Source organism: Panicum virgatum, chromosome 7N (assembly GCF_016808335.1).
Source record: "Panicum virgatum strain AP13 chromosome 7N, P.virgatum_v5, whole genome shotgun sequence".
NCBI classification, from domain to species: domain Eukaryota; kingdom Viridiplantae; phylum Streptophyta; class Magnoliopsida; order Poales; family Poaceae; genus Panicum; species Panicum virgatum.
In genome coordinates, this window is record NC_053151.1 from 44,776,302 (window position 1) to 44,790,607 (window position 14,306).

General features: G+C 46.3%; 1 long non-coding RNA gene across 1 annotated transcript; it reads left to right on the forward strand.

Moving 5' to 3' along the window:
• Positions 1-1,195: 1,195 nt before the first annotated feature.
• LOC120682806 lies at positions 1,196-2,886 on the forward strand. Its single transcript, XR_005678612.1, has 2 exons — positions 1,196-1,585; positions 2,574-2,886. It is a non-coding gene; the product is annotated as an uncharacterized LOC120682806 (long non-coding RNA).
• The last annotated feature ends 11,420 nt before the right edge of the window (positions 2,887-14,306 follow it).

Sequence of the window (14,306 nt, forward strand, 5' to 3'; positions counted from 1 at the left end):
GGGTAGGACCCCCGGTTGGCGGCGGCCGGCGGCGGGGGCGAGAAGAAGCCGGCGGCGCGGTGGCGACGAGCTTGGTTAGGGTTGGCGGCGGTGGAGGGCGGCGGCGGAGGCGCCGGGGGCAGCGTCGGAGCTTGGGGAGGCGGCGGATGGCGGGGGAGCGACGGGAGAAGCCTTCTGCGATGTGTTTCTTCCCCCTCGCATATGCGGGGAATAGACTCCCCCAACCTCACTGACCCAAGCTGCAAGCCAGAAACTGTGCAACTCCACCCCTAAAAAAAAACAAAAAAAAACTGTGCAACTCCAAAGCGACGGCGGCCGAGCCTCCGACGAGGTCGATGCGACGGCGGCCGGGGGTGGTCTCGTCATGCACTCATGCTCGGTGAGCGACGCGGATTCGATGTTTCGGTCCTTGTTGGGGCGACGCCTGCCGGCCCCGCCGTCCCTACTCGGCTACTCCCTAGCACTGTTCTACCAGTTCCCCTAGTTCGTCAGTATTTTTTTGTCTGTCCTGGCATATGAGAAAATGACAGCCTAAAAGGACCTATCAGCCTACGCGTGCTCCTGATCTTTCCCCGCTATATATATATATATATATATATATATATATATATATATATATAGTAGGTCTATTGGATGCCCTGGGTATGGAATAAGCCCTTCCATACCCGAGCCAACCCGTCGGACCCGACCTTTTCCATTCGGTTTTTTCTGGCCGTCGGTTTTTCCCCACCTCCCCGTCCACAGCTCGCATCACAATACATCGTGCCCCCATCCACGATCCTCCGACCCGTACTCCCGCCGGCGATCCTACGTTGATGCGCCGGGCGCCGCCCTCTCCCGTACCTTCCTGCGCCGCCCTCCCCCGTGCCTTCCTGCTTCGCCGGCTATCGTCCCGCCCCTGCAACACCCTGCTCTGCCGGACCCTGCGCCGCCGGCTGCCATAGGCGGGCTTCCCGTCGGTGACCAGGTCCGCACCCTCCACCGGACGGGGTTCCTCACCACCGGTGCCGCCCACTCCTTCCTCCGCTACGGTGGTGCGGAGGGCAGCTTCGGCGAGCTCGCACGGCATCCGCGACGGCAGGTCATCTCCCCCAATCTAGGCGCTCCCCGCTCCCCCAATCCAGGCGCTCCCCGCTCCCCTAATCCAGGCGCTTCCCTCCCCCCGACGCTCCACCCAATCTCGGGGCTGCACCTCCACCCTCCCGACGCCGCTATCCTCCCGGCGCAGCACCCTCATCCCGATGGACTTCTTCACGACCCAGGCCTCCTCCCCCTGCTTTCTCCGCTTCGGTGTTGCAAAGGTGCGGCGAGCTCGCGCAGCATCCGTTGCGGCCTCCGGCAAGCTCCTCGAGCGGCGGCCCCTGCGGCTTTTCAGAGCTCTTGGCACCTCCTGAGCTTGAACGGGCTCCTCCTCTGCAGCACAGACCTCCATAAGAACGCCATCGGAGACAGCCCAATCCTCATCCCCAAAGTTGGATTGGTGTCCGCCGGCCGATCTATGCAATCTGTTCTGAGATTGCCTCCACCGTGCCTGCAGGAGTTCCTAGTGATTTGGTGAATCGCCCCCTCATCTAAACCAGCGGAGGTAAGCTAAGCACTCACGTTCAATCTGGTGATGATTTTTAGCCCACTTTTAATTGTTTGCCTATCCGTGTTGCACTGTGAATTTCTCTTGTAGCAAAATCTTCTGAACGATGACTTCATGAAAATCTCGTAGCCTTGTTTGATTCATTCCAAGTTAGATAGCCACAGATGGTAAATGGTCTACATTTTAATATATTTTTGCTACAGGGATGTCACTACCACTTGTAGCAGATGGTCCATGTTTTCATATATATTTTGCTACAGGGAGGTCACTCCTTAGGTGCTTGACTGTATTGAATTTTGTACCAAATATTCAGAAACACACTTTAAAAATTCACTTCCGCAATTGATATGTTACTATAAATTTTTGTCTAGTAACTCATGTTGTAAATTAACCATATAATTTACTAATTTTTTCAACATTATGTCGATTCCACCATATTATAGTCAGCGAATTACGGCAATCATCACTTTGTTGATGTAGCTCTTGACAGATAAATTAGGTTGTGGATTTACGCCTGAGCACTTTCTTTCTAGTAAATCACAGTAAAAAAATCGGGATGGAGATTTCTGCTTATACTAACAATGCTCACGCCTGTGATTCGCTCAGTGTTACAGCAAGCAAACTGGCTAGGGCATTCTGATTTCCACTTTTTGGTTAATTGATTAGCAGTGTCATTGGCTTATCTGTGAAAATGACCTAGGAATTCCAATAATAATTATAGGATAACATAGATTAGTATAGCCTTCATTGGTGGAGATATTTTGCAAGAGAATGTTATTTCCCTTCTCATTAGATTTATTGGTTCCCGTACACCAATTTGGATCATAGGTTTCCCCTTAGATTATAACAGATAGTGAAGGAGGATTTCTTCAGCTAGGACTGTAACTATATTCTAGTAAAGCTCCTATATGCTATGAATCATCTTTTTTTTTTGAAAGCACCTGAATCATCTATATGGTCTGAATGAATTTGCTATTATTTGTAGGAGTTTAATTGCTTTGGTCCTTCAAATAACTGCTGGTGGCGCTTACATTGAATTCAACCTCGATCGGTACCTCAACCATCTCTAATTAGGTTGCGTCAAAATGTCATTTTTATTTCCCTTCTTTTTGAAAATCTATGGATCTCTTGCATCACATACTGAAGAGTTTCAGAGCCAGTCCAGGATACAATTGTTTTATGACATGCTGCCCTTGTATATGAAGGGTTCCAGCATATGCCTAAATAGTATCCATAGCTCTGTAAAGGCTATTTGATTGTACGCAATGCATACACAAATAGGAAATTAGATTTGCACAGATAATTTCTACTTATCAAATCAGCTAATAAAAAAATTAAGTTGTCGTATGCTGCTGATCAAATTTGTTGACAATGAACCTGAAACCAGTTGTAGGCAACGCACACTGCAATACTACCGATGGAATTTTCAGACAATAAACCTGAAACCTGTAAGCAATGCATTACTACCAATGAGATCTGAAGTCTAGGCTCATGTCAAGGTAGATATATGTGTTTAGGCCTATACACATGGTGCTTACCTACTTGTGTCCTACTCTAACTATGACCTATTAGGCTATGATGTTGTGCATTGTCATAGAGTGCCACTGGTGTCGCAAAATCTTCTGAAGTTATATTTCAGGTTCTCTAAGTGCATGTTTGGAATTTTTAGTGCCACACCGCCACTGTTTCTTCCCTGACCAGGTCCATTCCAATTGTTAGACTTCTTTTGGCTTGCCTACTTTTGCATCTAAATCTTGCACCTTTATGAACTTGGGTTGATGGATGCTATTGCGGGAGTTTTGTTTTTTTTTAATGTTGTTCCTTCTTATTTTATTTTCTTTTCACATGCCCTACTGCATTTTAACTGGAACATCTGATTGGGTTGAGGTTCACATAAAGCAGGCTGGCTAGCTTAGAACAACAAACAGAGGCAACTATCAGAGGCACTGCCGGTTCATTGTGTATTCTGGGATGTGATTATGCTTTGTTGCATTGAGTCAACACAAGAGTTCACTACTGTTGCAGGGGAGGATTCTGTCTAGCCTCAAAGTAGCAAGAGAACTCGGGGGCATCCTTGGTCTAATCTTTTATGAAAGAAGAATCACAAGTTTGGATGTTCAGCATAGTATAGACTTTGCTAGTACCTGCTGGTTCTTTCTACCACTTGTAATTATCACTAGGCAATGATTTGATTGTGGTACAATCGTAAAGTACTAGGTGGAGTTTGGTTATTAATCCAAGGTTCAATTATGTCAAGTATTGTATTGCAAACAAACACATGTCCTGTTGTCACTTTGGAAAATTTACTATTTTTGCAAACAAACATGTGGTTCCTACTAGCGGAAGAAGATAGCGAAAAGGCAGATTCATGCGGTACATCTTATTTTCTCTTTACTCATATACGTATTGTTTGCCAGTGTGATCAATAATCTTCTTCAAATCTCGCTTCATATATCTTAACTTGCCCTCCGCCAAAACCGTATCTACATAGCTGTGACGGTACTACCTCCCTTCACGCAGAAAAAACAGCGAACAAAAGATAAAATAGCTACGTACCCCCACGTGCAAATAAAAAATCCAGGTCTAGAAAAAAAAAAGAAAACCGAGCAAAACTAGAAAAAGGGGACCCGAACTGAATGGAGGGGCCGGGGCCACCCATCTCTGCATGCGTGACAAAAAAAAACCGGTGGCGCGAGAGGATAGGGTTGTGTGGCAGGCACCAGCGCCATCCGAGGTGGCTGGCGCGCACAGAAACCGGGAGCGGGGCGCCTCGAAGGAAAAACCGGCGCTGCGCTCGCTTGGGGTGCGCTCGCGTGGGTGACGGTGGCGGGCTCGGGTATGGAATAGTTATTCCATACCCAGGGTAGAGATTAGCCCTGTCCATATATATATATATATATATATATATATATATATATATATATATATATATATATATATATATATACACTAGTCGGAATTCGGGAGAACGTAAGTTGCCAGCTTGACACTCGTGATTTCTTCATTCATTCATTCATCTGATGAATGTCTTGCATTTTGTACAGATGGAATTGCTGCTCAGACAATCTTCCCCATGTGACGCAGAAGATGGCAAGGCTCTGGATTTAGCTGATCCACTACTTCATGCTGATCCACTACTTCATGATTCTTGTAATCGGGCAGCTTCCACCCTTTGGTGTGGTGTTGTGCGTGCACAGTCAATCTTTTTTCTCTTTGATGATGAACTTCTTGAGCCTCCAGATGAACATCACCAAGATAATTATCAGCTTACCTTCATCGGTCCACCAGCCGACAAACCCATATGAAGCAGCTTTGCAAGTGGCATCAAGTTTCATCAACTTCTCACAACTGTAGCCTAGCGAGTACCCCACAATGCCGAACGCGCTGTGAAAGAAGAAATTGTGTTACTGCTTAGAAAATTGAAGCAGCAAGCATAAACGTCATGGTACATGCCTGGAAACTGGCTTATGCTGTTTTTACTGGTTGTATTTTCCCCTTGTCGATATAACTCATGTTTAGATGCTGCTTCTGGAATGGGCATGACTTTGGTTGTGCAAGGATATGAAACTTGCCTGATCACTTCAAACATCAGGCTGTAGACATTGAAATTTAGTGGATCAGCAGACATTGACTTCCTTTCAGTTATACATGCCAAAAAACTGAATAATGCGAGCCATGCAGGGTTGGTAATGTTGAAATCCTTCCACATTGCTCTTTGACTCGGATTTTTATCTGCCAAGGGCTGTTTATCACTATTAAGCGCACTTGAGTTTTTTTACTGAACAATGATCTTCTAGCCTTCTAGGTAGCATGGAAGAAAATATTATTATCTGGAAGTTCATTCAAACTAGAAATAATCGCGGCGTTGCTGCGTATGGCCAGTGTGTGTGTTTTAGGGTTAGGGTGATTGGATGAGTATGTAGGTTAGCTATGCGTCGATGTAGCTGTCGCTATATATATCTATGCGTGTTTATATATTTGTATCTACGGCATATATTGCAAGTATGTTATGTTATTTGTGTATCTTCATTTCAAGTATTTATATGTGTGACATGATGTACTTGTATGTGCGAATGTACGGAATATCATGTACCATATATAGTGAAGTACTATGCTATTTATATGTATATACGTGATTATTTATGTTCAAGTATTTGTACTACAGGTTAGCATTAAATAAAAGAGTCATGAAACAAAGAGTAAGAAAAAGGATATGGATTTATAGGATTTGATTTTAGATTTTTTTTGTTAACATGGAGGAGATATTTTTTTAGTTCATATGCGAAATAAAGTACACTAAATCATATGATATTTTAAGTTTAATGCATAGATCTAGTCATTAGAAACTCATCAAAATTGGTTTGGTATTTTTATGATTTTTCTATGATTTTGTATGAATTTTGAAAGATCTCTAATTTAAAAAGGAAAAATAAAATCGTATTAAAGGAGAAGAGTCTCACGGGCCGTTTTTGGCCCATTCCAGGCAGGCCGGCCCAGCAAGACAAAAGATAAGCCCATAAGAAGGCATGGACTATGGGTTGATTTTGGTAAAAGTTGAGGGTTTTTTTGAAAAAATAAACCGAGAGAGGAAGTAGGACTGCGGGTTGATTTCGCTTAAGTATGAGGGTTTTTTTGCAAAAGGCCGCGCTTCGCCTGATCTGGGCCGTCCACGCGCTCGATCCGACGGCCGAGATCGGCCGGCGACGTGGCCACGTTAGTTGGCCATCTTTTGGTGCAAGAATCGTAAGAAAGAGATTTGAAGGAAAACATAAGGCTGGAATTCTGCTAATTAGGATTTACCAGTTTCTCTGAAGCTATGATGCCGATTGTGTCTACAGGGCCCTGTCCTCAAGTATTATTGATGTATGGGCAAGCATGTGCTTCTATTACTATAATATGTACCACTATATGTTCCTGAGTGGAAGGATTCTCGGTGATCAGCATCCTTTATTCAGGATTGTGTTTGCATCTGACGATATCCTTAATTTGGAGTTATCACTTAGCTCGACAAGCAAACCCATGATGTCTCAATAATTCATACTATCTTTCACAATTGCATCATTCTAGTTTGGCATTTTTTTTGTTCCTTCTCTAGAGAAACTGCTAGTGCATTCTGATTCTGAAGTTCAGTTCTAGTAATGTAATTACTGATGTAAATTTCTGTATTTAGTTTCTACAAGGTTGCTGAATGAATGATTTTTATGAGCATTCTGACATTAGCTTATGATAATAACTACATTGATTTATCCAAAAAAACTTACAATGATGTAACACTAAAATGATCAAGATCCCTGCAAATATTTTTATCTGTGAAATGACCTTCAAATCTTACTTAAGAAATCTGACCAAGCAAATACACAATGCCATGTCATTTGACTGGACAAAAAACAGTGATCCTTGCTCTGCAAATGCTAGGCATAAAAATTCAGAAAGCATTGCACACCCATTTATTTGTTACTCAGATGTGGTGACACTGTATGAACACAATATGGAATCGACTGATAATTCCTGACAACCAAAGCAAACATGAATATTTTCATTCTGTACTCATTATATATTGAGTTTGAATGTTTTTTATGCAAAGATGTTCTCTCAGTTGATTCGGACAATGTTTTCTCTGAAATGCAAACGAGTGCATTAGTACCAATTCTTTTAAATACACATTAAAATTCATAATTACTATATGGTGAAAACATGACGTGCTAAATAGAGGGCTATGCATATATATAACCCCAAATTATTTTGGTAAATCAATCTGAAATATAAAATGTATATGAGCATAACGTAGGAGGAAGAAGGTAAAGAAATATGTACATAATATGTTGCGGCACATCGGGATTCTATTAGAATTTAACATTAGTGTATAAATCAGAGCATTGGAAAGTGGAAAATTGAACTTAACTGATTAGAGGTTGCGTGAGGGTTGGTTTCTCACAGGCAATAGTGCCGTAGAAGTACAGTGTGACACCACAAATTTAAACAGAAATCTAACGCGATGGGAGAGATTAGTGTAGAGCTTGGCTCATGGCATCCATTATTGAGATTTATTGGAGAATGTGCAAACAATTTCGTACTGCGAGTAAGTGAGATTAACTTAGGGGCTAGGGCTAGGGGCGGCTGGGACTTGGAGAGGAGTGGGAGGCAGCTGGGAATGGGTTGGGAGGCTGGAACGGGAGGGAGGTGTGTGGGTACTGGGTTTTGATGTCGGGTGACCAGTTGGGCCATATTTCATTGGGCTTAATGGGCTGAATTGATACTGCTCGGTTCTCTCGGTTAAATGAGAACTGAACCGACTTAACCGAGAAAGTTTGGTTCTTGAGAAATAGGAATCGAATTTCTCGATTTCGGTTCGATTCGGTTTCGGTTCTCGGTTATTTCGGTTTGGTTCTCAGTTCTCGGTTAAATTTGCCTAACCCGAAGATAAGGAGTGGGCACAATTTCCGGATCCCGAACCCGAACCCCGAACCCGAATTACCCAAACCCGATCCCGAATTACCCGAACCCGAATTACCCAATCACTGTCTAGGATAGGAAGTTAAGAAACCGAATTTAATTCGGGTTTTGACTCCTGGTACCCGAGTTACCCGAACTTTATTGAAAACCCAATAGATCATGGACTAATCTACTCATTTGACCCCCACAACCTAATGAGAAATCTATTTGTTTGATTTGTTGATTGGTTGTTTGTTTGATTGATGCAATAATAGTGATATGTTGATCTTACTTTTATATTTGATCCCTTTTACTTGTTGTCTCCCGAAATTTCGGGTATTTCTTTTTCCGGGTCAATTTCGAGTAGCATTTCTAGATACCCGAATTTTCCATTACCCGAATTATTCGAATGCCCAGGGCTACCGAAGATTAAGGGTGACAGGGTTCGCGGGTTGTGCCAGAGGAGGCAGCGTACGACGTGGGCTCTTCGATGCCTGGCGAGGAGCACGTCACTGATGGTCGCTATGGATGGCAACGGGCACATTACCCGCGGGTAAGGAGCGTACAAACCCGTACCAGCAAGGCCACTTTCAAACCTGTACCTGCACCCGCAACCCGCGACGGGTGGAAAACTGTGCCCGTACCCGCCACCCGCGGGTATACCCGCGTACCCGTCAGGACCATGAAAGCATTAGTAATATCATCAATTCAAATGAAGCACAAAGCCATCAATCATAAATCAACATAGTAAAACATAAGAACAGGTTCATCAGTTTACGGCTACATCACACATAGGCCAACATTTAGGAGTACGAATCCAAATATGCGTAGCTCTGCAAGCGAAAGTCTTAGGAATAAGCAGCGGAGACGATGTCGAGGTCTGCGCGGAGCCGCGGACAGCAGATGCCGTCACGCCGGGGCTCGGGTGCCGGCACTCCCTACACCCTGCTCGCCTCCTCCTCGCGGCTCACGACCGCGCCGAGCCTGGGGGGCTGAGGCCTGAGGGGCAGACCGCGGGTGAGCGCTGCAGGCAGCAGGCATGGAATTGGAGGGCGGCTGGCGGAGACGGCTTGGAGGGGTGCCGGACGCCAGAGGGCTGGCTGGCGGCGGCAGCTTGGTCGCTTGGAGGAGCACGGGGCGTCGGGGTCGGTCACTCGGGATGGGCCGATGGGGTGGTGGCGGCTGGGGTGTGGGAAGTGGGAATGGGAGGCCGAGAGAGGAATTTGCGATGGAAACCCTAGAGTGCTTGCTTATATATTTGTATATGGGGCACACATGTCAGTTGTTGTTGTGGGTTTACGGGTAGAGCGGGCACGGGTATGGTTTTTTCAAACCCGCGAAAATTTACCCGCCGGGTTCAAGTACAAACCCGCACCCGCACCCGTGGGCACAAACACAAACCCGGATCCTCACCCTAGCGGGTTTTTCCCCGCGGGCACGCAGGTAATTCATACCCGTTGCCATCCATAATGGTCGCGTAGGTGGTAGGAGATGAGGCAGACGTCGTGGTCATCGTCGGACTGCCCCGCGCCCGTGCTACGACGCGCCGCAGCCAGTCCGCGGTTATTGCTCCTCCGCGCTGTCGTCGTCGTCGCCGCCGCCGCCCACCCGCACGGTTCTTGCATAGCTGCACCGCAACCCCTGCAGACTGCCGCTGGCCATCCAGGAGGTACAAAGAAGATGCATGTTATCGGAGCTGTCTAATTCGCGGGCGACCGTTCCGAGCCCGGTCAATTTCAGACAAGCAGCATGCGGTTCCGAGGCACAGTCCAGCAGACCCCATGGTCCCACTTCACCTTCGGCCAGTCCGCATCTAAATGATATAGGGAGTATATATAATATTTTATTTGCAAATTTTATAAAAAATATAATTATAGATAAAAAACTTTATGTAGGAAATTACTATACAAAGAACATGAATAAATTTGTATATACAAAACTTTTAATCAAACAAATTTTACAAAACCAAATATTCCAAACAGTGTGGAAAGATTTGGAGACCAAAATTTAAAGAAATAAACTTTTGGAAAAAAAATGTTGTGCACACAAAATTTTGAAAATAAATTTTAAAGGAAAAAAATTCAACAACAACAAAATTAGAATCCAAAATATATTAAAAAACAGACACGCTGAGGGCTCCTTCGAGGAGCACCGAGCGTGCCTGCAGGCTGCTCCGCTGCGCTGCCGGGGCTTCGGTGCGCGGCCCCTTAGATTAGTTAGATAAGGACGGATCGACCGTAAGTTGCAGTTTGAACGGTCACGCATAAAATTAGTTTTGCACATGTTATCTCGGTTCGAAAATCTCTTTGGTCCCTGTTTCCCAACCAAAACTACCAATTCGGGACCAAAGGTTCCAGACCTTTTATCTCGAGTCCAATAACCAGGACTAAAGGGTCGTGACAAGACAAAAAAAAATTACTCCACAGCCAGGACTCGAACACCCGTGAAAGACCCTTTAGTCTGGGTTCGAGCCACTAACCGGGATTAAAGACCATTTTGGTCTAGGTTGGAACCACCAACCGGGACTAAAATGATCATCATTTAATCCTGGTTGGTGTTACCACCCGAGACTAAATGTCCAGTATCTTTGGTCCTGGTTGGTGGCTCCAACAGGAACTAAAGCTCCCCGCCGTCCCCTATCCATTGGACATGGAACTAAAGCCTTCATTGGTCACGGGCTCAATGGTGGCCGAAACTAATGTGCTGGAACAATGACCCCTTCTGTAGTAGTGAGACCTCAAGTCGCCCTTGCGCCGAGGGCGGCCGCGACGACGGCAGCTGGCTGGCCTGCGAGCTGCGTCGGGCCTACGCCCGGGGCCGGCCGCAATCTTACGAACATAACAAGATAACGGGCTCGCGGTTCCGATTCCGGCAGGTGCGATGCCTCGCCGGCGACGAGCGGGGGTGCTCGAGCTCCACGTCGAACTTAGGAGAATGTGTGGGTGCCCATCGCGATGGCGTCCACTATGGACTTGCCGAGCACATGGAGACGAGAATGTGGACGTCGAGGGGGCGAACGTCGAGGCTGGTGGTGAAGCGGGAAAGCCGGTGATCCTGTTTTCCCAGCGATGCGCCGGGGGACGAACACTGTCGTGGTGCGGGGCGAAGTGGGGTAGGCTCTAGACAGGGTGGTTTCGCAGGTAGGGATGGTAATAGGTACCCGACTGAAACCCGATGGGCTTTACTCCATTAAGGCATGGATGTGGGTCATCTTTAGATCCGTGGATTTGTTAATGGCACAAAGTCCTACCCGTTGAGTTTATGTGCACGGATTTGTTCCTATAATACCCGAACCCGTAAACCCATGGGTTTTTTAAACCCGATCCAACCTAGTCCTATTGTTATTTTATTTTGTGAATTTTTAACAAACTCGGTGCATTGGCCTTGGTATTGCCCCGAGAGCATGTTTGTGAAAGAACAAGAAATTCTTCAGCACCGGTTAAACCGATACTTGCTCAGATCAACTGTCAGTTACATGATGTCAGCATATCCTCTCTATCAAAAGTCCAACATCTACTATTTGGGTATAGTGTGATTGGTTGAACCGATGACAGTCACCGGTTAAACCAACGCATAGGACTTTTCTACAGTGTGACAGGTAACGACTATGGTGAACTTCCTAGCCTACATAATGGGACCATCTGGGTCATTTATGATGCCTTTGACAACTTGAATACTTGAGGCCACCCCAGAACTGAAGAGAGAGTGCTTGAACCATGAGAAGAAGATCTACAGCTAGAAGTTTGATCAAAACAAGAAGAAATCATCCATTTGAGTGTAGCAAGTTTGCTTGAACTTAGGGCCAGCTAAGTGTAGGTCAAGTAAAGGCTTAGGAGCTTGTTACTCTTAGGTCCTGTTTGGTTTTCATAAATCACTTAACTTATAAGTCAGGTGACTAAAATCTAGTGACTTATAAGTCTAATCTATTTGGTTGTGTGACTTATAAGCTCTCTCCCTCCCGAGCCCCTCCCTCCGACCCCATCCGTCCGCCCCCCTTCTCTCCCTCCCCACCGGCAGAGCGGCCGAGGAGCTCTGGCCTTCGCCTCCTCGCCACGCCCCTCCACCAGCGGCCGGCCTCCGCCTCCTCACCGCGCCCCGCCACCAGTGAGCGGCAGCCGGGTCCGCGCCCTCCCTCCCAAACCTCTCTCTCCCCCCTCCCTCCCTCCCTCCCTCTCCCTCTCCCTCTCCCTCCCTCCCTCCCTCTCCCTCTCTCCCTCTCCCTCTCTCTCTCTCTCTCTCTCTCTCTCTCTCTCTCTCTCTCTCTCTCTCTCTCTCTCTCTCTCCCGGCAAAGGCTCCTTAAAGCATTGCCATTTCAGTGCCTCTCTCTGTGTGAACTCTGTTCCTCTCCCTCCCTCCCTTCCCCCTTCCCCCTCCCTCCCTCTCCTCCCTCCCTCTCTCTCTCTCCCTCCCTCTCTCTCTCTATGCCATGCTTCCCCCACTCCGCCTCCTGGGTGCCGATGATCCTCACCACCCCCATGCCCACCGCCTTCTCCGACGCGGATCTGCTCACCCTCCTCCGCCTTCACATGCGTGTCTGCAAGAGGGGGCACCTCGGCTCCTCCGCGTGTGCAGACCCGAGCTCGTGCAGCGCGCGGTGGCCGGATCTGGGGCAAGGGGCGGTACGGCGGCGGCGGCATCGAGATCTAGAGGGAGCAGGCGGCGGTGGCGGCGAGATTGGGAAGGAGGAGGCGACGGGGAGAACAGAAGGGAGGCAAGGGAGGGGCAGTCTACGGGTGGGGGTCGCGTGGTGCGGCCGCCGCCGCCAATAGGGTTGGGCATGGGCCCCACACGAAAAAGGTGTGGGGCCCACACGGAAAAGGGTGGCTTATAAGTTTTAAGCAGGAGTGAACCAGCTTATTGCTTATAAGTTGGGTGGCTTATAAGTTGGTAGTGTTTGTCAAAATAAGTCACTTTTTTCACTTTTTAACTTATAAGTAGATGACTTATTTGGAACCAAACAGGGCCTTAATGTTTGATGGCACCTAGACGGTCTTGGTGACCCGAAGGCTCTTGGTGAGCTCTTGGAGTTTGTTGAAGCCCCGAGAAGAGAATATTGTGCGCGGTTTAAAACTCTTCGCTCCGGAGATGGGAGAAGGAGCATTTTTAGTGAAGACTTGTTTTTTGTGAGGCAAGGGAGCTTATCTCTTTATGGGTGGTCCAACATAGATTAGAGGGGAGCGTCAACTTCTCAATACCACAGGAAAAAATCTGGTTGTCTCGTGTCTTTTACATTTACATTCAAGCATTTAATTTCTTTTTTGTTCTTGCTCTTAGTTGCTTGCTTGTTGACTAGGACACTTGCTTCTAGTGTGCTCTTTTAACTAGGCTCTCTAATTGATAGTGTGATTCTCACTAGGCAAAATGCGCATGTTAGTGTGTTTACCCACCTGAGATCTTATTGCTAGTGTGCTCTAGTTGATAGATTTCAAATTCATTGATTGGGCAACACTAGCGCTAGGTTAAGAACTTGGTAGAAATTAAAAAAGGTCTCAATTCACCTCTCCTTTCAATTGATATCAGAGCTTAACCTCCCTTTTATAGGCTTAAAATCCCAGTGAATGGTCCCCGGGAGTAGTAGTGGACTGCCCAAGTTCAATGTGAGAAACTATGGCTATTGGAAAGCTCGCATGGTGAGTTATCTTGAGGCTCTCTCCCACGATGCTTGGAAAGTCACCTCTAAACCTATTGGTGGAGCCCCTATCGAGATTCAAGCCAAAGGGGATGCTAGAGCTAAAAATGCTTTGTTTGAGACTATTAATGAGGAGATTTTTACATGTGTTCACAGCAAAAAAATAATGCTAATGAAATTTGGGCTGAGCTTGAGAAGATCCATGTTGGGTCTAAGAAACTTCTTGAAAAAAATATCAAATGCTTAAGGAAAAATTCAATGAGTTCAAAATGTTTCCTAATGAACTGGTTGAACAAATGTACTTTTGATTGAATGTACTTGTTGAGAATACTAATGCGCTTGAAACTTCTCCTTTGTCCAACAGTGACATCATTCAAAAGATCCTACATTCAGTTCATAAGCTCAAATACAACATTCGTCACTTCACTTCTCTATGAGAAGAATATTGACATGCTTGAGGTCGCCGATGTTGTTGGGAAAATCCGATCTCATGAAATGTTCCTCATGGGAGAATTCGAGCCTCCACAAGCAAAAAAGAATCTTGCACTCAAAGCTAAGAGTGATCACAAGTCAAAAAAGAACAACAAGTGCAAGGCCCCTCCATCAAGCTCAAGTGATGATGAAGCTAGTGATGATTCAAATAATGAAGATGGGCA